A 26,246-nucleotide genomic window follows, 5' to 3' on the forward strand; every position below is an offset into this window, starting at 1 on the left:
AAGACCTAACTCCAGTCTTTCCTCATAAGGCAGGTTCTGCAGCCTTTTGATCATCTTCATGGCCCTCCTTTGGACCTTCTCCCATCAGTCCATGTCTTTTCTGAATTGCGAGGACCAGAACTGGACACTGTACTCCAGGTGTGGCCTGACAAGCACTTAGTAGAGTGGGATGATGGCATCTCTATCTCTGCTAGTAATGCCCCTGAGGATGCAGCCCAGAATCTAAAACAAATACTGTACTTTCAGTCAGGAACAAGAAGAAGGAAGCAAACTGATGTTTCCCAGAAAGCAAACAGTGGAAATAAGCAGCTTGCTGTTTGGGTTAAATATTTTTAGATAATGGCAAGTAATATTTGTCAATAACTTTGCAGAATGAATGCTGTTAACAGGATTACACATTCTGATTGTAATTATGTAAGCACCAGAGTGAAGTAAAAAAGTTTCCAAACATTATATATAATATTAACATTTAGAAAATACGACATAAAATTGTTCTAATTAGAACAACCAAAATCTGTGTGAAGTAAATCCTGCTTTAAAGGGTGTGTAAAAATAAGCTTTAATGTGTGGAAGTCTTTCCTTTAAATAAAACAAATTGCAATAGCTAACAGGAATCTAAGTACCATCTTTTACCTATTTTGGTCAGGCTTTTTCTTATTTTCACATATAAATATGGAAGATCTCATTTTTACATTTTTGTGTTATTTTATAGAATATGTGTTATTTTGAAAGATTGGTATTTATTGTCCAAAGATTTAATCTGGCAGTGATTTTAAATATGACCAGGAAAGGTCTAACTTGTAAAACTTAAATAAACTTTGGCCTTCCACAGTAAGTAAATTGGTCAGTTCAGATTAAACCAGAGATCATTTCTTGAGGGAGGTACATAACCCTCACAGTAATATCCAGTCCAGTATCTGACTCGTAACTGAAATATTTGGAAGTATGAACCAAAATATGAAACAGTTGAGTAAAAAAAAAATTTAAAATTTACATGTGATGCTCAGTCCTGTTATTGTGAAAGAAAATGCCTCAGTTTACATTTCTCACATTCTCTTGCTTTGTATGTGATTTCATTTGTTGGAGCATTGCCCTTCTTCCTTACTGTTCCCTCTCCACCTGACAATGCCTAGAAGTGTTTGAGTCTCCAGTACCTTGTGTCAAAGGTCTAACAGAGACAGATGGCAGTTCAAAAGCAGATGATACATTTGCTGTGCATGGATCCTGAACATCTTACACAGAACGTGGTTTTGTTCCAGCAGTACTCTTAAGCTCTGTTGTTCTTGTGGTATGGTATTCCAGCTGGGATTTTTTTCTCGTCCACCTTTAAAACAATGTTTTCAAATTCTCTTGGCAATCATATCATTTGTGTTGCATGCAGCAAGGAGGATTTTCAGAGGGCTTCTGATAACTCACAGCTTTATGGAATACCGAATATGGAATATTGAATGGCATTTTCCCTAGAAGAGGGCTATTTCCCTCTTTTTTATTTATTATATTATATTATATTATATTATTTAAATTTTCTGAGTCTTTCCTTCAAGATATTTGAGCACTTCAATAATTACTATGATTTTTTAGAATTACAATACTATTTTGTTGTGAGGTCCATCCTTACTAAGGTGCCTGAAATGACTGTGTTAAAACTTGCCAGGGAACTTTTCTGAGTGTAGATGCCAAGGCTGGTGTCCCATACTTCTGTCTTCAAAGGCTAGGAAATGAAGCACGACAAAATTCTTAACATGATAATGAAAACACTTAAACAGCATGAAATACTGTAGGCAGAGCTAAGCATCTGATTATAAGAGTTTGTACAAAATCTTTAAAAGCTATCTCTGTTTAGCTTTAAAAAATCCTCAGTAGTACTTAACGTTTGTGTGGATATGCATATGTAACCCCCTTGACATCTGGTCTCAGGCATCTCTTTCAACACAATCAGTGTCTTTGGGTCCAGTTATGGAGATTCCTACACTTTATTTTAAAGATCCTTAGTTAAACTTTAAGGAATTGGTACAAAGAAGACTTTGCTTCAAATTCAACCTATTTCAAACTCATGGTACAACAGTGTTAGAGTGGGGTTCTTCTTTTCAAAAGATGTCTATTACTGTTTAGCAGGCATCTTATATTGTTCGTTATGCCTTGCAAGAAGTGTCAGCCAAGCTCTTTGCTGTAGAAGCTAATCCATTAGCCCACGGCGTAAAGGATTTTGTAATAGCAGACTCTGAGCCAAACATTGTGCATGTGCTAATATGGCATCTAAGTTTTTCCTTCCTAACAATATGATTGAGCTGATTTTATCCGGACATGCTCTTTGGTCTGGAATCATGAGTAACATTCATTCAGTGACGGAAAGTTGTTGAACACCCTCAGTGAAATACAATAGAAAATTGTTTCTTGCAGAATTATCTAAGTGACAGTCATCTATATCACATTCAGTAGAGTATGACTACTTTTTTATCATCATAGCAGCAAAACCATCATCGTTTTAATTCATAAGTGGGGGTTAAATATAGACAGACCATGGTTTAGTTATAGCATGTCAAGTCACTAGGAGCTTACTCAGTGATGAAAAAATTATTAAGTGGTCTTTATTTCTCTCCCTTTGGAATTGGCTGGTATTGGTAGTGGTGTCACATTCATGGAACAGGGAGCTGGTCAGACTTCCAGCAGCATTTAGCTCTTCTCTCACCCAGTGCATACCAACCATCCTTACCCCATAGATACTTCAGAGTCTAAGGTACTTCACTCTGTAAAGGGTATTCTAAAATCAGGTATATCAGTTTAGATAAAAGGATTTCAGTATTCATAAGCATATTTTTTCCTTCCCTTCCTCCCCCCATTTTTTAAACTTTTTAACCACCTCTTTACACTTTTACCTTGTGAAATTCACTCTTGGCTTTTAACACTTAGTTCACTGCTTTTCTTTTTACCAGATGCATAGTGTGGGGAAATCTTAGTCTGCATAAATGGAAAATTCCAGAACTTTTTGTCATGAATTTTTAAACAGAGTGAAATCAATCTATTTAAATCTACATATGCAAATTAATTCTTTTCAGTGGCCTTAAGTAGTGAAAAGGAATTATGAACTTCCAGCTCACAAAAAGAATTTGATGAGGACCATGTTCCACCATTGCAAATCATAACATTTTTATACCTCTCTCACATTCTCCTTACAGAATATTTGCAAAATATCCTATTACATTTAGCCATATATACCATGTGACATGCTGTAAATGCCAGAACAGTACTGTAATCTTTTCTATAGCTAGTGGTGTTGTATATGAATGCAGACAAGAGGCTGAAGATTTTTTTAGTTTGATTATTTGTTTGTATTTCTTGATATTTTTTTAAAAAGGGAAGCAATCAAAATGTAAACACAATGATGAATTTTCCTTATAGTTGAAAAAGAAAGAACTAGACAGAAGAAAATTAATTTGATGCCAGTTCTTGGTTTTAGAGCCAGTAATTTTGCTGCCCATGGAGGTTTTTCCTGTAGTATTTTAAAACTGACATGTCTTTTACTATTCTCTATATTATTGTAAATGAAGAATAAATCTACTTATTCTAAAGCAAAGATATTGACTATGCACAGAAGTAACATTCCCTACCAAGTCATAACTTTTAGTGGGAGAATGTGGTGCTGAATGCAAGATGACAATTGTAATTTCCTTGTGAAATTTTGTAAAAACGTAGATTGTTAAAAATAAGTCATTATACTTTCTGCTTTCTGATGTTATGCATTTGACATCAGGTTTCTTTTCTTGTACATTCATTGTTAGGTCTATGAAACTCTAAATGAGCAACTGTGTTTGTAAGAACTATGATATATATGCTGTGGACCATGAACCACTCTATGGATTTTAAACAGAAATGTATGGGGGTATAAAAAAACAACAAAACAAACAAACTGCAGTTTTCCAGAAAATCCAATGTATGCTAACTCCGTTCAATATTATTATTCAAACTGAAGAATAAAAAATATTATGGAGAATATCAACAAAAGATTATCAGATCAGACACTGATGAACTATGAATTGATGCCAAATAAGCAGGGATCTTCTTTTATCACTCTTTTTTATCCACTCAAGGAGTTACTTGTGTATCTGCCACGCTTGCATAAGCACTTCCTACTTCCCCACAATATCCCTTGTGCCTGTAGTGGTTTACATCCCTAAAAGTAGGCAAACCCTTACTGGTGTTTCCCAAAGCGCTGAAGTACTTTTTCTGTTTGATAGAAACAGTGCAATCTATTAAAGCAGTTGAGAAAAGTCAGCTATAAATCTGCCTGCATCTTTAAGCATTAAAAAGAACAATAAATCTGGCCCTATAAGCCCATGTATTGTATAATAAAATATTGTCTGAAACAAATGAGACATAGAAACATTTCCCAGTATCACTGCCTTTGTTAAATTAACAGAGAGCTGTCACCCATCTAAACTAATCTGTAATCTCAGTTTGTAGCCTGCTCTGTATTAAATTGTGTGGCAGAATGGAATGGCTGATACTCCGTCACAGCTGACCTCTGGGGAGCTGCGATCAGCTGGGGCTCAGCAGAGACCCTTTCAAGACTTAGGAGAGGACATAGCCATAGCATCAATACAGCATCAATATTTCCCCGTGACCACGATGGCATCATATGATGCAAAAGAACCCCCCTTGCCCAAGCTGGGTCTCTTGGAGGCATACCTCCATGAGGTCACTGGAAATGGCCATGTTTTTAACTGCTTGCATAACGAGATTAAGGACGTGACTGGCTGGCACTGTGCAGATAAACACGCTGCCTAGCTTTAATCCTGCTTGATAAAGACTGTAAATTCTGATGGGTCACCAGCCACAGCATGCTACCAGAAATAAAAAGGGAAAAACAAAAAACCCAGAACTGATTAGAAGAATGGAGTTTAAATTTCCCTAGATGTTAATTTCTCCAGGAAGCAAGATGACAACTGGAGGAAGTTCAAATTGCCCTTTGTATTGCATCTGACTGCTGATTGCCCTTTATATTGCAAAGACTGGGGACAAAAAACAGGAGATGGGGTTACTGTATTCACTCTCTGTTACTTGAGTGGATGAGGCTTACTGTGAAGCACTGCTCCACAGACTGAAGAACATGTAAAGCATATGAAGAGCAGTAACTAAAGGGAGGCGAGATAAACTTAATTCATATCAGTCTTCTCTAAATTGCTCTATAGCACTTTATTGTTTCTGTCTTTCCCCGTTCTGACATCAGTAAAAATATATGCACTGAGACACAATAGTTGACTTATGATACTGTATTTTCACGAAGACATAAAATGAATAATGTAACAAAATTAGATTTCAATTCAGCAGCATAGCCGTGTGCATTTTTAAACCTAATAAGTAATTAAGCCTTACCGATTTTATTAAACACAAATTGTTGTGCTAAACTGAGGTCATCGTTTTCCTTGAAGTTAAATATTGATTTTTACCATTACATGTACTGTATAATAAGTTAATAAATTGTTATGATGTGAATCATTATTATTTTCCCCACAAGTGATACACCAGAGAAACATAAGGAAAACAAAAATTAGAAGTAGAAATGAGCAGGCTGTAATAGTAAAGAATTTATTTATACAATATATCATGACTATGGATGTTGTAAAATGAGCATTGCTGTTCATAGGCAACACAGTAGCCTACAACTTCTGGCAGCAAAAATTATAACACCTAATTCTATCACCTATTATGTATTTTTACCATTAAGCAGAATTTTCTGAAATATAAACAAACCTCATAACAACAACAGGTTTGACTTCATTCAACAGACTATGAAGACTGTGAGGATATTTTAGCCTGTTTCTAAACAGGTACTTTATTTTACCAAAGGGGTAATCTTAAATATTATTTGAAGTTATTGTAGTAAGCAATTGAATGTTAAGAAAGCTGTGTATGTCTGTAAGTCAGGTATACATAGAGAAGGAAGAAGGTACAGTACTGCATTATATCAACCATACTATACATCTATCCATCTTTTCACAATAGTTGCAATTCTGCTAATGCCAAGATATCTGAAAGTCACTCTGTGATTGTGATTTTAAGATGTATTTTTCACTGACCTGCAGTAACACCTTCCTTATTTGTGTGATTCTGCTGGAGTCTGATAGGATAGGAAGGCTTCACCATATATTGAAGTCACTGTAACTGAAAAGAATGGGGCATCACCTGGAAATAGATGAAAATTGCTGTATCAGTTATGAACAAAATTATCTTTGTCCCAAGATTCACTCTTGAGGGTAACAGTTTGACTGTTTCAGTGGGATGTAGCTGTCAGGGGAAGAGAAAACAGTTCATATAAGTAATGTGGGAAAATTCTGTGAAGATACTGAAGATGAAGAGCGAAACTTTGCAAGTAATTCAGAATTATTTGGGGAATTAGTAAGGACAGTGAAACAGACTGGGGATTTTTGATCAGGTGAGCCCTATCCATTCCCCATCAATCCTGAATTCTTTAGGAACATAAAGATGAATCTTCAGTTTATCAGGCAAGAAATTTATTGGACTTTAAATTATATGTATTTGGTCATGCCTTATTAGAATAGAGTAGATTGATAATTTTTAATGCTATCAGTGTTAACTGATTGTCCACTTCTGAAACTGACTGAATCAAATCAAGTCAGGAAACAGATACCAATCAACTCCAAGCTGGCCTTGTAACATGCAGTGTAGTGTGTTTTCATACAGTTTAATATGCAACTTATGTGATACTACTTTGATGTTACCAAGGTCATAGAGAATTCAGTTTATATTTTTCAGGCTACCATTTCATTATTGAAATGTCAATAATTTCATTTATTTAGCTAACTAAATGGAAATGCAGAAAAATATGATTGTGCTTGAAGTATTTTATTATTCTAAGTAGCACTTACTAAAATAAGAAAAAATAGCCAGTAAAATCCTGCCAAAGAAATCACAAAACAACTGATATCTTAAAAGTGTGTGGATTTATTTAATGTAATTTTATATACAGCCACATATGAGATCTTTACTAAATTTTTATTTTCTCCATATTCAGGCAAATACCCATTGATTTAATGCTTCTTTCTTCACAATGCATTACGAACAGGAGCAATAATAATGAAGTATAAATCAGCTATAGACCATTATTGATGTCTATCGTAAAGCCATGATCTTGATTTCATAGCTTCAGTTGTAATCAGTCTCCAGTACAGATTCTGATTTACAGACTCTGTTAGTCCTATCAAGGCAGAAAGGAAGGTGTGGCACTTATATTGAAGAATCAGGAGCACTGAAAGGTTCAGAGATTTTGGAGCTGAAGAAAACCAAAAAGCTGTTGAAACTTCTAAGCTCTAAGGATAAGGTGAAAAGAACAGGGGAGCTGGATATTTTATTAATATAGCTTAATGTAATAATCTACACTGAACAGACACAAAATATATGTATATATATGTATAAATATACACAGATACACACAGTGGATTGTTCTGATTAATGGAATAGGTTTGCTGATAAACTGTCTTCAGAATATTTTTACAAGTGTGTTACATAATTATAATTTTAACAATAAAAATTCTTACAGCATTTATAATTTCCCCTATCAATTTTCCCAAAGGCTGGACTTTGCACAGGAGGAAATAGTTCTGTCACAATTTAATAGGAGCTCTGTGAATAAAAGGTCAAAATCCCTTTCTTTGTGTATATTTGTGTCTACAAATTTAATTATCCTCATTGTCGTTCTGTTTAAAACCTGTGTAAAGTGGGAAGAATCTGGTTGGTTGCTTCCAGTTGGTGTTTTGAGACTTCTGTCCCAGTCAAAACTAAGAAGTGACAGATGCCTCTGGAGCAATAAAAACTAATAAACTGCTAACAATCTTACAGAAAATTAAGAAAAAGGATTTAAGATTGGGATGTAAGGTTTTGCTGCTCGTTGTTTATCTCAGTTGATTTTGTGATAACTATTTCTTTAAATTTTTTCAATTTGCGAGGTCATTAAGTAAATGAGAGATATAAAGAAAAAATGTGTCACTTCATAAAGCCTGCAATCTCACTTTTGCATATAGGCAGTGTTTATTACGTGACAAAGATTGAATGTTAAGATGTTGATTGGCTAATAGCTGCTCAGCCTGGTTAGGCGACTATTTGTGATATCCTCTTAATTGTTCCTTTCACGATTTTGTTAGAAGGGTTTGGGCCAGCTGTGACGTTAGGTTTGCTGCGTGGGTGGTTATGCAAAGATCAGCCATTCAGGTAAAATGCTGATAGGCTTGGCGATTGCCTTGTGCTTTCCATTAGGTTTGTTGGCACGTAGTAATCTCATCACAGATTTCAGCACAGATGTTTCTTGTGTCAATTGTATTCATCAGTTTGAAAATACTGTGTTGTCACATGCCAGTTATATTATTTTCTACAAAAGAATATAATGAAGATGAAACAGGAAAGATGGTTAGAAGATGCTATGAGCAAGTCTTCAGGCCAAAGCTTTCCAAATCTCAGCTGTATTAAATTAGGGCTTGCATTGAAGCCTGGTTTTGCTCTAACTTCCACCTCCCTATGACCTAGTGAAGTTTTTCATTCTCATCTAAGCAGTTTGCTGCAGAGAAACAGAGCCTCTTTCTTCAGGCTCCACTTTCTGCATTTCCTTCCCTGGCACTCTTGATCTCCACAAATGTAGTAGTATCGCTCTTATTTCCCAGAAACCAAAGAAAATCCTGGCCCAAGAGTATTCCTCCAAAGTGATCCATCCTACCTGAAGACCTGCTAATACCTGAGGAGTCCTTGAAGGAAAGGTAGAGGGCACAGGCTGGTTCAGTTACTCTGGTAAGTTACAAACAGTTCAAATTTGATTATTTGTTTCTGTAGACAGCAAAGATTTATAGCAGTGGTAGTATTTTTTTTTAATTAGTACAACAGTGACTGTAAGATTGGGCTCTGGATCTGCTCTGAGGCTAAAAGGATTCCTTTAAGGATCTCTCCACTTTCTTGGAATCCTAAATAATGCCCCATTTTAAGGGATGTTCTTAACTAAATGCAGCCTACAGCTTTGATCAACGTGTTGTTAATGATTTCTAAATCATTTATCCAATAGCTCCTTAATGTACTCTCTCTGATGATGCAAACATACTCTTTCCCATTAGTGGCTTCAGGCTATACATCACTATAGTTCATGTACATAGAAACAAAAAAAAGTTTGTGTAAGAGGTAATCTAACATACTGCCTGATTACCAAAAGCATTGAGCCACGTCTCACAACTTTACTTAACAAGGGTCTCTTCAGACAAAAGAACTATGTGTGGTGATTCTAATCATGACACAGAAATTTTAAGCATGGCTAAAGGAGGCCTGAAAATAAGGATCTTTCCATGACCTAATTCTAAAAAACCTGAAAGAACACAAGATTTCTGCCCTGGCTGTTCCTGCATGTCAGTAATTTTCTGTTCTGCAGGATGTGTCGCCAGGCCACTTTGCTTGGTGCCTCAGCCCTCTTGCAGGCTGAGCTGCTGCGCCAGAATTCGCTCAGAGCTGGCTGCTTGCAGGCGCCACCGCATTTTGATATGATTTGGACACAATGATTTAGTGTTGTCTAGTACTTCATTGTAAGCTGTAACAAACTATACTTGGCAAGGTTTCTTACAGTCAAAGAAATCTGGGTGAGTTTAGACATAACCAGTGTAAGCAATCTGATTTTCTTGCTCCCTTATCTAGATTGCAAAAGACAGGCTTAGGTGGTAAGCCTAGGTAGGAGGCAATTGCTTTTAAGCAGTGCTAGAGCATCATGTTCTGTATCCATTCAGTGAAAGCAGGTTACTTTTTTTTTTTCCCCCCCCAAGGCTTCCAGTAGCTCAGCTGTATTGCAATGATTCAATCAGTCTATTGATTCTTAAGACTGCCTATTGCATGTTATTTTGGGTTATCCTCTCCTTAGTTTCTTTTCTATTATTTTCATCAGTGAGTAGTTTCAGATCTTCATACAGTAGTGCTCTGGAAAAAAATGAAATTATATCTTTTGCTGAAATTCTCTAAATGCTTTAATGTAAAATAAGAATATACCATCACATCTTGGGCATTCCCTTGGGAATCTTCCATTTTGACTCCATAATATCTTTCAAAACTTATTTCTTAGTTCAGTGGTAGATATGAATTGGTTGAAACAACACCGAATTCACATATATCCATTTGAAAGACAAATTAAACAAACAACCAAAAAGGTGCTAGTAGCAGTATTGTTATTTGAGACTTTTTTTTTTTAATATGATATCCTCTACCAAACTGTGCTAAAAGCTTAAAGCCATAAATCCCTATAGCAGTTACAGACAGCAGGCAAAAAAAAATCAGGTACTGTGCAAACCTTTATCATCTTATCCCTGTGCAAATCAAAGGGGTTGTTTTGAATCTAAACTGAACTTGAATGTGAAGGAAAAACATTGAACTACTACTACAGAGCTGACAATAGAAAGAAAACTGCCTGAGGAAAATCCTGAGGAGAGCCTAGAACAAGGGCTACCCTATCGTTTTCAGAACTATAATTATTTCTGAGAGATTGACGGTACATACAAAAAAAGAGAACATTTCATCATCTATAGTATGATGCTTTATATTACTAGATCATCTTTATGCAGAAACAGGGTTTAGAGCATTAACAACATCGTAACATTTATTTCATTAATACGTTACAAACATGGTGCAATTTGACTGCTTTCCAATCAAAGTCTCACAGTGAGACTGCCTGCTAACACTGATGCGATTCTTCTCCAGGTCTGCATGGGTATTTTGATGGCAGAACTCAGTGAAATAGAATACAATGTCGTGAAGGGTTACTGCTGACTAATTACAGTCCTGGAGTGCAAGCCTTACAATCCCCAAAAGCTAAATACAATAGCAAATTCAGTGGCTTTGTTGTAACATTTTATTATTGCCATTCCCTCTCATTTGCCTTGTTATATGTTTCAAATACCTGTAGGTATAACTTTTGGGAAACATCCCAGTGAGAAATCTTGAAGATAAAGGAATACTGAGACATTGAGGTAACTGCACCTTATCTCCCTGAACTAATGTCAGTAAATATTAGACTTAGACAGTAACTATTAGACTTACAATCTATTATTAGATTATTAGATAAATATTAGTAATTGGGGGTGATTATCCTTCATTCTTTCATCCAGGCATCTGATTTTTCCAGGGTCAGCTGAAATCTGATCTGGAGAACCTTTGTGTGGCAGAAAATGCTGTATGAGGTGGTGACCTTCTCTCTTGGTCTTCTGGAGTGCAGGACTTCCTACACCCTGCCTGTGGGAGGTGTGGGGACAACCCCATCCCTCACCACTCGTTGTACCCCTTTTTTCTTCTGGCACCTGGAAAGAAGGAGCCCTGCTTTCAGAGAAGGGAGGGATCATGGCTTGCTTTCAACCCACTGCTGGGAGGAATAGCAGCTCTGCAGGCAGTGTTACTAGTAGACCCTGCTTTGGGGAGAGAAAGGTGCAGGGGCAGTAGCAGTGCTGGTGCAGGGCTGTTTGCAAACAGGCATAGGGCTTGTGTTGCCCTGAGGGTGAGACATTGGTAGCATGAGCATCCCACCATTTTGGTACTGTCTACATTTAAAAAGTCTAACACTGCCATGGGTCTATTGTGCATTTTTACTGGGATAATATACAAACAGTAAGAGGGGCTGCAGTGTGCCTGAAAAGATTTTTGCACAGTGATCACTTTTGCAGCGTGTAATACTGGTTTTTCATGCAACAGGTAAGACCAACAAAATTAAATCAAAACATCAAAGAAAGGTCTATGATTTATTCAAGTTACTCATGATAGTTTCTATTTAACTCTTGTAATACAGGTACCAAAAAATATCACAATGTCCTTAAGTATTTCAATAACAGTGACATTTTAGGCATGTCATGAGTGACATCTTAGAGAGCACTTTGAGGAGGCAGGGAAGCAGCTACCTGAATGTATTATTATCTGCTATTAACAATATACCACTTTTGAAAGAGGAATATTCATTGCCATAGCAATAAGTGGATGACAGTATTCAAAACCACCCCACTAGCGAAGAAGGTCACAGAGGACTGGCCAGCTACCACCTGTGTGCCTTTAAAAATACACTCCTCCAAGTTCAATCAATATAATGCAGCACATAGCAAGTATGACTGTAGCTTTTTAGTTTTAAATGTGTCTTGTCTGAGTGACTTTATTTTGCTTTTATACTGCTAGTGATGAGACAGGAAACGAGGAGGAGAAGATTATATCAAAGGTGGATGGCTGAAACCTACCCAGAAGTGAAGTCTGAGAAGAGCGGAAAACCGAGAGGAGGTTGCTTGCCTCAGAGAAAGAAGGAAGGACTCAAACATAAAGACAGCTGTGGATAAAAAGGGAAGAACTGGGCAGGATGACGGGCAGTGAGCACACCTCTGAAACCAAAGCTGAGATGGGCCAGTGAAAAGCCAAACCAGTGGCACTGCAGATGAGGATTATAAATTGGGGAGGGGGGTGTGTCTACAGAAGTGGTTTTGTTCTTCGTCTTGACAACCTGTACAGTCTGTTCTGATGCCAAATTTGCACTTATACTTCATGTGTGAGAAGGTCTCAGACACATCGGGTTATTGTAACCAGAGCCATGTTTTGAACGAAAGGCTGTGCCTAACAGTGGAAAGACAGCGGCTTCTCTGAGGACAACTAACAGCAAGGGTGCTGTTACACCCTTCACGGGGAATGCAGCTGGTGAGAAGTCATTTGTGGATGTGGCTTAAGTGTCACCTTGCACGTTCCTCCAAGACTGTTGACCTAAAAAAAAAAATCATAGTTATAAAAAGCTTTTCCCCTTACCTGGATTGTTAATTTTTTTTTTTCTTTTGGTTCAAGCCCAAGCTGTGATCTGAAGTAGGTGGTGTGACTCCACACTGAAAATGCTGGGAAGCCCTTATAGTCTGAACAGTATCACCCAGATTCACACCCAAGGTGGAGGGGGAAGGAACACATTTTGCAAAATGAAATCTTTCTGACTTTTAACTCCAATTTTAACTCCAAGCTCCTGCTCTTGTGAGTGAAATTAAAAGAATTAAATGTTCTTTCCTGACTTTTTTTTTTTTTCTTTTGGGTGTTGTGACCACTTTGAATGCTGGAGCCAAAGCTTAGTATCTTTCATGTAAGTGCCACCAGTTGAATCAGCAAGAGTTAAACCAGGGAAATAGAACATATTTGCTGAATGTAGTTGCTTTTGTTTCCCTTCCTTTCAGGATCACCACATAAAAAGTTTTTTCTTCTTTCATTTGATCTAATTCCTCTTATTCATGTGAAGGGAGTACAAAGTCCAATCTAGTTTGGCAACCTTGAAGTTACATTAATTATATATGCTGTAATGATTGATATAGTTCATATATGATGACACATATATATATCACAACTTATTTGTCCAAATCAGCTATAAATTAAACCAGAAAAAAATCAGTGCAACAGTTTGTCATCAAGAATATCTTCAGTGAGGATTCTTAAATTATGCCACAGAGTCTTTCCCCACATGTGAATTTTCAATAGCATTTAAAAGAAAAAAAATGTTCTTTGTTTTTTCCAGAAATTCATGTTGGATTTCCAGTGACATTAAGGTCCCAGCAAGCCTATTCCTATTTCAGGCACAAAAATGTTTCTCAAGACACAAACTATTATGTTGTCCTTAGTCAGATTTCTTATAAAAGGCAGGGGGGGTTATGAACCAGCCATAAAAGCCCTGCTGGATATTACACTTCTTTCACTCCATTGCTTCACCAAGGTAAAAAATATGCTTTATGTCATATTTTTATTATTAGAGCAGAAAGGTCAACTATAGGTTGTCAACATTAGGGATCATTACTACTCACAATGTTGGGCATATTATGAATGAATATATTTAGTTTGAGTAGAACTGAATCTGTAGTCATGAAGTGTGTGAGGACATGAAGGTTGTATTTGTTGAATAAAATTTACAGTGATAGAGCAAAACCATTCAAAAAGGCCTGAATGTTATACCATATTTGTGTACAGTGTCATATATATTATGCACAAATATTTGTTCTGAAAGTCTGTATCAAAATATCTACATTAAACATACATAGTAAGCAAGAAAGCAAATCCAGTTCTGTAACTTTGCTGTACTAGAAGTTTATTTTGTATTGTTGTCTTCAACTTCAGTTAAATTTAGGAGTTTCCAAATACAGGCTAATTAACACTGCAGTTTGGGTGCTGAACAAGGGCATTAAGCCAGTAAGGTAGAAAGTTACTGTAAGACAAACTTAGAAGTTCAGATGAAAAAAGATTATGAGAACCCATTTTTTTTTCACTAATCTTCCATAATGGCTGTGCTATGAAATGTTACAATATTTACTGCCTTCACAGGCAAAATACTTCAAAATGAATTCCAAAATATAAAACTTCTACAATTATGAAGGGCATCTTTTCTGTGAAATTTATGAGTGGTCTTAACACTTCTTTCATGTTCAGTCTCCTCTATTTTCATGTCATTCTCTGCCATTTGTCTTTTTTTAATGTATTCTTTGTATTTCTATGTTTAGCTTTGTTTAATTATCTTCCATTTTTACAGCCATCTATATTTGTCTCACCAGTTAGCTAATACAGTGTTACTTCTCATAGTAATGCAGTAAGAGAGAACTAAAATTTTGCTCCAATGCTGCATTTTTTAGTGGAAATTAGTATCAGTTTTATAACCATCTCAGTGTGGTCTACTATCACCTGCTGCTTTACTGCTGCTAGCAATTGCATCCTGTTTGTGACACAGGCTCAGACACCTGTTTATGAACAGTGCCTTCAACAACATTTTTGTATTAGATGGAGTAAAATAATATAAAACGAAACATCTTCAGGAATAAAGAAGCATATTCCAAAGAGGATGAGAGAGAAAGAATGCAGATGTGTCTATGATTCTGTAAGATAGTCCATTTTTCCTCATAAACAACTGTTTCTTTATTTTTAATCAGACATAATTTTTTTCTATTTAAATTATCAGTTAAAAAAAGGAAAAAAAAAACCCAAAGCCACCCAGAGTTTGCTTTTCCTACCAGCTAGCCAAAGCTTCTGCTTGCAGCAAAGCTGACTATAGATGAGTCTGCTGTGCTGAAACAGCAGTTTAACAGTTAGATATGTCTTAACCAAACCAACCTTGCTGCTTGGAGTTCGTACCTAACCGCATGTTTAGGCTGTTAATGGTAGGCATGCTGAATAAACTACAATTCTTTCTGCAGATGCTCCACACCTTGAAAAATCTGTAGACAGACAGGTCCTGGTAAGTCCTAGTGACTAGCTTTAGATGCCAGAATTCTCTGGTATTTTGGGTTACACGGACTTTTTGGTCTTGAATGGATCTGTGCCTTTCAACATCAATGCTTTGGCATTCACCATCCTATAACATCTATGCAGCACTAAACCTCCGTCTCCTGGAGGTCTCAGAAAAATGCCCATGAAGTTACCGCTGCTCCTGCTATTTGCCTGGTAGCACTGATGTTCTGATATTTTTGTGAAGGGCTTCCTGTGAAGTATATCACATTTCCCACAGTGCTCTTCAATCCAGGATATGCTGAGAATGTTCTTCAGCCTACTCTGTCCCTCTGAGCCTGCTAGGTACGTTCAGCAATGTGTTGCAGCATCCTGGCCTGCAGAGATTTTATCCCTGGCAGCCTTTGCTTTATCCTCTAACAGGTTGCTATGGGAACAGTGAAGCACATATGATAACTCATTACAGCATCGACCAATTGTTTTTAAGTCAACTAACTTGAAAAAGGGTTGTTAGCATGGTTTTTTGGGGTTTTTTGTTGTTGCAAAATAATAATCATAATAATAATGATAATAATAATAATAATAACTACACCAACATATGTATCAAGTACCAGCCACAGTTCTTTAGAACACAGTACATGACGAGCTGGGAGCGTACATATATCTGTGAGAGACTTTACCAAAGGAGAACTTAATAAATATCTATGTCAGAAAGCTCACTTTATTCAGACAAGTTGTGCTCCAGGTTTCTGTGCACAGTTCTGACATGTCAGGAAGGATATACTTCGTACAGAAATTTTGGCTTCATGGAAGTTGATCAGCAACAACCAGTTCAGTCCCGCCTTAGCACAGAAAAGGCTCTAAGGCTGTAAAGACAACAGCTTTTGTAGCCTTAAGAAAATTTACATGTATGCAAGATAAAGAGTTTTTCAGGTGCCTTGGTTCAGTTTTTCTTGGGAGGAGAGGGCAGAGAAATCTTGTGGAGTATACTCTGTAGCTAGATTGAAAATTTTCTTTCGGTGAGGCTTTTGGCTGGGTTGACGGAACTAGATAGAGCTAGCACACTTAAAAACACACTTTTTTTGCTTGTTATGAGATAATCCGTACATGATGTTAAATCATGTTACTATCTCTAGAGGAAACCTTTTTATTTGTCTTGATTTTCTGTATTTTTAATAGCGTAAGAGGATTTTTATATTCAAAAGACACACAGTAAGTGTGAGTTCTCTTACAGTGCATCCTACCCCAACCTGCTCCGAGAATAGACACTATATTGAACACTGAGAACATAAAGAGTTTCTGTTCAAATAAAATGTATCAAAAAAGCCAAGAAAAATACAATTAAAATCAATTTTCTATATGGTAACAAATTAAGATTAGCTAATTGACGATGTAATTTGTAGTACTATGACTGCAGGTACAGTTCACGTACTTGTAGCTAATTTACATCAGTTTGAGGTTTTTGTTGTTGTTGTTGTGACATAAAATTAGCCATTCAAATTTGCTCTGGGCTGAAACATGGCTTGCAGGATACCATTTAGTGCCAACTGTATTATTTTTTTTCCCTGCGTCAATAATGAAAGCTTCTTTTTCTCCAGGCTATTGAGTTGTGCTATTGGGGCATACGTAGGACACAATTGTTTAATTTGTAGCTGACGCTGAAAGAACCAACCATTCCAGAATTTTAAATTAGAGTGTAACAGTGAAATAGTAAGCAAATGTGTCATGATTGCATGCAACAACCCCTTGAAAAGTGATTCTGCACATCCAGAGTCACAACTGCTAATGCTAATAAGGAAAAATAAGTGCTTTGTGTCTGTTTGCTCCATATAACTCTTCTTTACAAGCATGTAAGTGAGTAAGAAATATTCAGAGTCGGAACCAGCTGCTTTATGCCACCCTTGCAGGTGGAGGCAGGGACAAGATGGATATAGAAGCAGTAGCCCATATTTCAGTGTGGGTTAACATCAAGTGTGCAGCTGGATCACCAGAAGATTTGTATTCTGTGCTGAAATTCCATCCATCTGGGTCTGCTTCGCATGGCTACCCAGGCTTGCCAGAGGAGAGCTGGGAAGGGGATGGGTAATTCCCCACATCTTCCCCACATCTGCAGTAATCCTATGCAAACTGGATTCAACTAACAGCCCAAGCTCCAGTACTGCAGCTGGAAGGTCCCCAATTACAGAGGACAGCCAGCAGTGCCCAGAGGAGGTGAAGTGCCCAGCAGTGTGGCATGATGAAGGCAACGTCCTATGGGGCCTCACTGCCATGTCCCATAGGAATCCAGTAGGTAAGGCTACTACAGGATTGGGGCTTGCTTACGGGAAGCCAAAATAAGATGTGGTAAAATCCCTTTCTGCAGCAAGCAAGTGTTTTTGCTTTAAGATTATATTTTCTGTGAAGATTCATAGTGAATGATAATACTACATGGACAGGAAAGCAGATGGAGCAGTTTGTTACTGCTTTCTAAGACCTGAAATGGGGTCTTCCTACTGAATTTGTGACCAATACTAATCCTCCTCAGCCTTTTATTCACAAAATTAGAAATGGCCTGCACGTGGGATTAGTTTGTGCATAGAAAAATGGCAAAATCTTGGGCATGTCAGTTAGTAACCAGGAAAATGTATCACTTTCACTATGTGTTTCCAGATGTTGCCATACCATGAATTAAAGCCTTCCTGCTTTATTTGAATTGGATTTGAAACCTGTTATATTGCACTACTGCAACCACAGTGGTTCTGTCACCAGTGGTGAATTACCTTACAAGAAAACATGAGAAACAGAGGCACAATGTAAACTGGAGCTGAAACAAACATGCAAACATTTTGCAATATTGATACATCTAAAAACTTCTGCAGCCCACCCCAAACACTGGAGACTGCAAACCTCTCCACAGTCAGGTGTTCCCATAAATCTTAGAGAAATTTCATAAACATGTTCTCAGGGGTGCTTTTTGCTCTGTGTTAAACTTGTAAGCGTTACTGACAAGCCTCTCAATCAAATTCCCTTCCCATCCTTTGAAATCATTATTTTTCAAGTCTGATACATAATTTGATCCTAAGTTTGGGCAAGAAAGACTGAGCGCTGCCATCTGAGTGTGCTCCAGACTAGGGTTTGTCAGTGACAGCTTCATTAAGAACCCTTGATATTCCCTATGCCAGCCTTTCCTCTTGGACATTATCCTGTTACTCATTTGGTTTTTCGTATTAGTTCCCCTCTGCTTGACATTTGTAAGACAAGATTAATTAGCAGGTAAGCCAATGTGCATATTGTGCAAAATAATGTGTAATACCTAATTTTCCACAAAGATTAGAAAAACTTCTCTCACAGCAGATTATTCCACATTTGTCTACCACTTTTTAAACATTTTTCTCTGAAGCATTTGTGACTGGCCTCAGGATGTTGTACTAGACAGTCCATTATTCTGATTTGATGTGGCAATTTCTACATCCCTAAGTGTGTTGATGACAGCACCCCTGAGCTGAAGATGGGCTATAGTTTTGTGAATTCCTCCCTGGGTGTAGACCTGTCAGGGGGGCTGCAAACATGGTCTCCAGCTTGGGGTGGATGCTGGGAAAAGGCTAGAGTACAGTCCAGTCCTGCTGTTTTCCAGTTATTCTCCATCAGGAAAATGTTCACAGGGGGGATGTTGCAAATGAATGTAAATTAGAACTGGCTAAGATTCCCCTGGTTCCACTGATGAGAGCCAGGGCTGGAGCTGTGATGCAGGTGGCGTACAGCTAATGAAAAATCAGCTTTGCCCCCTCCCTAGGCTGATGATGAACCAAGTTCAGGGGCAAGGAGGCTGTAGCACAAAGCACTGCATCACCATCGGGCACATTCAGGTGCCTGCTTCCAGACTGCTCCCTATGCAATTGCTGCGTCATTTCCCACGCATACCTATTAGTCCATGCAGCCAACACTAAGTTGAATTAAAAGCCTTTTTCTGAACCTGTGAGTTGTTTTCCTTTCAGTCTCAGTCTTCAGGAAATACTGTAGGTTAAATAAGGTTATTTAACAGAGTGCTTCTGGAACTGCAGAGGTAAATCCAACTAGTTCTGATTCTGTTACAAAAACACCTGCCCATTTCTAGTAATTGTAGCCCATCTGGAGGCTTCGCTTTCTCCTGTAAATATCTGTGAGAGGAAGTTGGAAGCCCTGTTGAGTCAAAAGCAAAGAAACAAGTAAGCTAAGCCAGCTGTAACTACTGTGGAAATTTATTTCCACCGCTCTTCAAGAGAAATACGTATTTATGCTATTGCTGTATTTAATGGAGAAATCATACACAGCAAAGTGGCAAAAGTCCAGGCTCATTAAGCATGACTCTTCTGCAGAGTTAGCTTTATAACCTTCTCTCTGGAGGAAGGGTGGTGCCATCTACATGTAATAAGATATTGCAATTAAATAGAGATCCTGGTAAATCAGCTTTCAGCAAGCTTTTTCTATAGTAAGTTTGGTAATGGCAGCTTTCATACTGTTAACAGAAAAAAGATGCTTGAAAATATGTTATGAGTTCTTCAACAAAGCTCCTTAGAATAAATAATTTGATGAATGGACTTGCTTCTGTTCATAGGCTTTACAAATTGGGAGGGATACTGCACACCACTTGGTATAAAAGTGTGTACAAAAAAAGAGAGACCATGACAAAGGAGACGCTAACAGTGACGCCATATACTTTTATGTCTTATGCTGTTTCTCTTACAACCTCTGGTCACACAGACAGATTTTTGCAAAAAACTAAAATAATTTGACTACATACCACTCAACAGATTCATCTGCATAGATAGGGTGTCAGGACAGCAACATACTTTCTCACACAGTTAAAGAGCTGCGTCAAAGGTAAACAACATATTCACAATGATAGCATGACGGAGACATCAGTAAGTAATTTGCAAGTCTGACGAAAATCTTTGAAATTAGTTGGGGAAAAAAGAAAGGATGCTGAGGGACAGGTTCTGGCATTGCTGTGGTGTCTTGGAGGGACCAGGCAGCCGGCAGAGGCAGAAGTGGAGTGAGGCTCAGTGTTCAGCTGGCTGCTTCTGTGTGCAGCTGTGGCAATCTCACCATCCTGTGGTCCAGTCCCTACTGTGTGACTTAGAAGCCTCTCAGAGTCTTTTCTTTGAGGAAAAAAAACAACAACCCACAAACCAAAGACAAAAGTAAAAAAGCACTACATTTTCTGAGGATCCTTGAACCAGTCTTGTCAGATTGCTTAAGCACCCCCAAGCCCACTGGGAAAGCTATCTCTTGTCTCAGACTCAATATCTGTTTGATGCTTGTCCAGATTTCTCTATGCTTTCAGATTTTCTTTTCATGAAATCGCTTCTGTAGATTGTAATAGTTTGTCTTTAGTGAGAGTATATGAAGTGCATATAAAGTACATAGATTTGGTGTGCACTGTGCCTAGCTGTGGGACGGATGTCTACTCAGTCTCAAAATCTCTCTTTGGGTTATTTTAGCTTTGACATAGGTTTGGCTATGAGCACTCTAGTAACTAAATAATGGGTCAGAAATTATTTTGGCGGGTGACAATTTGCTAACAATGAAGACGTAAGCATTTCCAAGACAATAAGCAGTATGCCTGTGTATCTTTTAAAGGATGTGGCAGCATTTGACTTGTTCACCATGATATCTTGGAGCTGTAGTAAAGTAAGAGCCTGAACCTCATCTTCCAGGTTTATGCCAAGAGCACAAATCTCTGGTCTTTTGAGGATTTTCGTCATAGAATCATTTCAATTTTAATTGCTAGCAGACATTTCAACAGCATAAGGTAGTACTTTTGCATTGATTTGAGGCAGTAGAGAACTGAAAGGAAGAACTGCACTCTTCTGCATGTACCAGAGATATGGGGTTTTTGGAAGCCACAGAAAAGGGATTTGTAGGAATGAAAAATTCAGAAGTGTTGATGTGGGAAAAGACTTTATCACAGTGAAACCTACAGAGTGATAGGCACAAGAATATGGAGGATGACAGGTAAGCTCACAAGAGATGAAATATGGAAAGTGAAAGAAAAGTATAAACTCTGAATAAAGTATAAGAAGAAAGTAAAATGCTATTATTCATAGAAATGACTGACATTGCATAAAGGATAGCAGCAACTTTAATGATTTTTATGCAGGTATTGCATCTGATCTGTGAAAACTAAAGATACCAATTCTTATAATTACAGGTGCTTCATTATTTACATATTCATAATCTGCATTGATAATACCTTAGGGCCAAATGGAAACATTCAGAAACTTAGAAAGTAGAAGAGGAAAATGTTTTTGTTGGATGCTCCTAGTTGGAGTCAACTGAATAGAGATCACTATTTACACAAAGTTAAAAAAATTTAGATGTCTAAATACATAGACATGTATTCCCTTGCTACTCATTAAAATTAAATTAAATTAAATTATAACAAAAAATAAATTAATCAGAGAAAGTGTATTGCTTCGTGTTAATTAGAAATGTACATTTGCACTGTGAAGGACGATTGAAAACATTGATGGTTGTCACACCAACTCAGTAGCCAAGCTGTCATGGTAATTCAGCATCTATGGAAGGAAAGCAAGAACTAGGTGTGCTTCTTCTGAATGCAGGGGAACTTCTGCAGCTTGCCAGCTAGTTTACTTACTGTAGAATGAGGAACTGGCAATCACTAAATTTAGCCTAACTTCATGGTAGCCTGGATTGGGAGGGCTTTCAACAGATGCCAAAATATTCTCAGAACATCGCAGCATGTTGCTTGCCCTGTGAGGGGATTTATCAAATTGATTGTGTTAGGTCATTTCATATAGTCAAAAGCAAAATAGGTGCAGTGTCATGACAGAAAATTACATAATTGTCAAGTCATTATGTCCATCCTGTACAACCCGTGATAAATTGAAGATGAGCTAATATGATTTGAACAGGAGCAGTAAATTGTACAATCTTTTGCTGAAAATGATTTTTTACTCTTTGTCTTCCAAGGTTGTTATCTCATTCTGCAACTAATCCTTATTTTCTATATCTGCCAAAGCCAACAGTTACAACCTTTACATTTCAAATGTATACTGTAGAATAGATTTATGTCTTGAAAGTAAAGGATAATAATAATATGCATAAAATGCATGACCAATAACCTCTTTTAAGAGTATTGCTTAATTATGGGCTTTTCAAAGAAATTTGTAAGCTCAGGCAATTCACCAGAACTTTTGCTAAACACTGTCCATGATTCTTTCATCGTGAATAACATTTGATTGGGACACAGAGATGTATGTAATGGGATACGTATATTTTATTAAGCATTCAAGTGAATATTCAAACAGAACTGAGGAACTTACTTCCTTCGTGCTTCTAGATGAACACCAACCACCTGTTTGACAGTCTATTCTTATTTATTAAATGCCGCTCTATCTCTGTGGAACTGTAAGAGACTTTCTGTCAAAATCAAAAAACCTTAAATTAATTTGGAGTGGCAATACAAAACACCTAAGGACTAGATCCTGACTGGGACACTAAGGGAATTTTAATCCAGCTGGGGACACCTGCTATAGTATTCACCGTGTTAAGCTCAGAACCAACAACACATAGTTCCTCATTTGAATTAGGTAGGCTGAGCTCCCTTCATACCCAGAGGAGGAAAAATGAGCTGTTCTATAGCATTCATCTGATTAATTCTAAATGTTAACCTTAAGATTAGATAAATTATGTCCTAGTGTTTCTTTTTCTGTCCTATCCTATAGAAGGAGGAAAAAGTAGGTAGTTCAGAAGTAGGTGATCATACCTATAGATAATGACAGTTGGTTAGATAAAAAAAAACCACCTTTTTGTCTGATTGTGAACAGTACCTGCCACTGAGAAATACTAAGATAGATCCATTTTTATGAAAAAAAATTAAAAAGAAGAGATTATGCTGGGATAGGGGAAAATATGCCTATGATTATGTAAAGCATTATTACAGCAGTATCATTATAGAATATTAGCTGTAATTGTTTGTAAATGTTTACATATTTAAAATTAACATAGACCAGATTTTCTGTCCTTTCTACTCACTGATTAAACAGGTCAGCTAAACTGAATATCATCACAGGAAAGGAAAAGCAAATGGTCGCTCTTTAGTATAAGAGGTTTGATGAGCAGAAATAATTGTTATGTCTGTATTATTAGTCCAATGATATATTTTACTTCAACATTGTTATGCGTATAGAATCTTTCTTGCCCATTGCAAGTGATTTACTATTAAAATACACATTTTTTTGCATAGCAGCTGATAAAGTGAATGCAATCAAGTCTTGTATGCATAAATAACAAAACCTCTTTTTCCTTGAAAGCCTTCAAAAGAAATTGCTCAATAGCCTCTTCACGGTAAAACTATTTTTCTACCGTGATCCACTTCATGAACTATCATGGAAACATATCTTGGGCATCAAGGATGGACTGGGACAGAACTGGGGCTTTCAGCTTCATTTCAAGAAAAGTGTAAATGTCTATGTGTGTATGTGTCTGTAGTCTGTGCTTTTTCCACCTATTTTGTTTTTACGTTCAGATCCCAAGAAAATCAGAGTGCTACTTCCTTTGCATAACATATCTTGAGTTAGAAGAGTTACAAGAGAAACACTTAGATACAGATTGACTCTGTATGCATTTTGCATTTTCTGTGGTTAAAAATACTTAGATTTGAAAAAACAGTAATATCAGTCTAAGTATTTAATATTTTCCCATGCACTTATAATGGTACTGTGGGTATATAATATGAGATCATTAAAACTGGAGGGTGACTTTCAATACGATTTGTTTCTAAACCAACAGATACTCTCTAAACTGCTACAGCAGAAAAACAGAGTGGGGAAATTCTGTCTAGAAATGCACGTGCAACACCATCAGTCTTTCTTGAGGACCAGATTCAGTACAACTAAAATCCTGTAATTATTTTCTTGCAGAGTGATATTAAGTACCTCACAGAAGGCATCACTGCTGCTGGCAATAACAAACATGTAGCAAGCAGCATGGCAAGGAACATTTTTCAGGAACAAGTTCCTGCCTCTGCACAGTCAGGTATAACTGCTTCCTGGAGTTCTAAAATTAAAAAGAGAATATATGGGCTACTTTCAGCACTGAGTCAGCCTGATGACTTAGCAGGCTGGTTCTACTTCCATTTTGTTTCACGCTCTTTGAAAAGTGAAAAATTTCCTTTATTCTTTAAGGAACTGGATCTGCTACCTCCCAGGACTCTTAGAATTGTCTCAATAATGTGACATTATATGAAAAGGCAGAAAAAAACCAGTAACAGGAGAGGGCTTCTACTACTTTCTACTGAGGAAAACCACCTTTTTCCAACTGCACTGTAGTAGAAAAGTTATGAACCCAAAAAAAGAAAATTCCAAGGTAACTGCTGTCAGAGCGGAAATGGCTGAGAAAGAGTGATAAAGAATTTCAAGAAGAAATTTCCTTTGTCTCCGATAGCCTTTCCGAAGGCTTGGTCTTGTTTTCCCAGGCAGGAGCTACTCGAGTAGCATGGATAGTGATGAGGGAGGCACTAACAGCTTTCAGTCTCTTTAGCTTAAGAACCTATTTCCCTCCACTTTCTTCATCCTCCTACCTTAACACGATCAGCCAACTGTAAGGTCCATGTTTGTTCTGCCCTTATTGAATTAGAACTCCACATCAGAGCTTCATGACTGTCTCCAGAAGTGTTTACTCTTGACTGCCCACCCAAATGTTGAAAGACTGGGCCAAATAAGCCGGTATTTCTTGGGATATGAATATATATATGGACACAAAAATCCCTTGCTTCCTTTGCCTTATTCTTTCAGGAATCTAGCAGGCTACAGGTTAAAAATACCTCTTTACACAAACTTGTAAATCTTTTTCAGCAATGGAGTATTTACCAGGATTTGTTTTAACATGGCTTTATTATTATCTTATGGGCAGCCATAATTTTTGGTTTTCTTATAAGCACAGTGTGGTTCACTAGCCTTTGGGTGGCTGTAAGCAGTTCAGATTTCTCTTAATTAAATGTTTTCATTTGTCTTGTTTCCAATTACATTTGGTACTATTTTATTGACTGAAGTGTAACTCTTTAAAGTGTTCTGTTCTAATTAATATAAATAGAGGGTACGTAATTCAATAAGTAATTCAATTTTTTAGGGATTTCTTATTTTCTCTTGAGGCTATAAACTGAGCACTGATGGTAACATATTCTAGTTTTGAAAATAAAGAAAAACAAAACCCCTATTCAGATTTTACTTTCAATCTAACTGGAACCATAACCATTATGAAATCTCAGTTTATTAAAGGAAATAGTCTACTTTTGTCATTATTTAATTTTTTTAAAAAATTAAATAAGATTGTCTTAGTTAACTGACCCTGTCTGGTGGTATATATCTTTCTTTATGGGCAGCCTAAACTCATCCTAAGGTGACTTACTGATTGGAGTTATGACAGAAATGAATGTGATCCAGTACCTCTCGCATGAAAATATATTTTTAGTGCTGACAGGTTTTCAGTAGGCTCTTGAATATCAGGTTTTTGTCTTCAAAAAATCCTCAACTTGCCTTCTGAAAGCAGTGGGAGCAAACCTGATTGACAGACATCAGCTGCATTGAAGAGTGGCCCTGCTGCACCGCTCCTAACTGTATTCCTTTAGGCACTAAAAGATGTGGGAATAGTGACTTTTTCTTACAGTGTGCTTATTTGTTTTTGTAACTTTAAGCATATCAAGTCTTTCTTTCCATCTATAGTCAACCATGCACACAGAATAATTCCTGCAATCTTTTGAGGTCCAGATTTCCCTAAGTGTTCCTGTTATTGAAGTAAGCCAATCACAATAGGTATTTTTAAAGTTGTTTAGACAGGTTACATTTAGTGGGATTTAGGCAGCAGATTTTGCCCTCAGTGGGCTTTAGGGTCCTAACTTTCTGAGAAGAATTTACAAATACAGAAAGATACATAGTATTGTTTTGAACCAAAAGCATTTGGGCATCTGATCTTTAATTTCTGTGTGTCTTTTTCTAATGTTTATTCCCTTCCTTCAAGACTTCATCCCACTG

Source organism: Falco rusticolus, chromosome 3 (genome assembly GCF_015220075.1).
Source record: "Falco rusticolus isolate bFalRus1 chromosome 3, bFalRus1.pri, whole genome shotgun sequence".
Classification (NCBI taxonomy): Eukaryota; Metazoa; Chordata; class Aves; order Falconiformes; family Falconidae; genus Falco; species Falco rusticolus.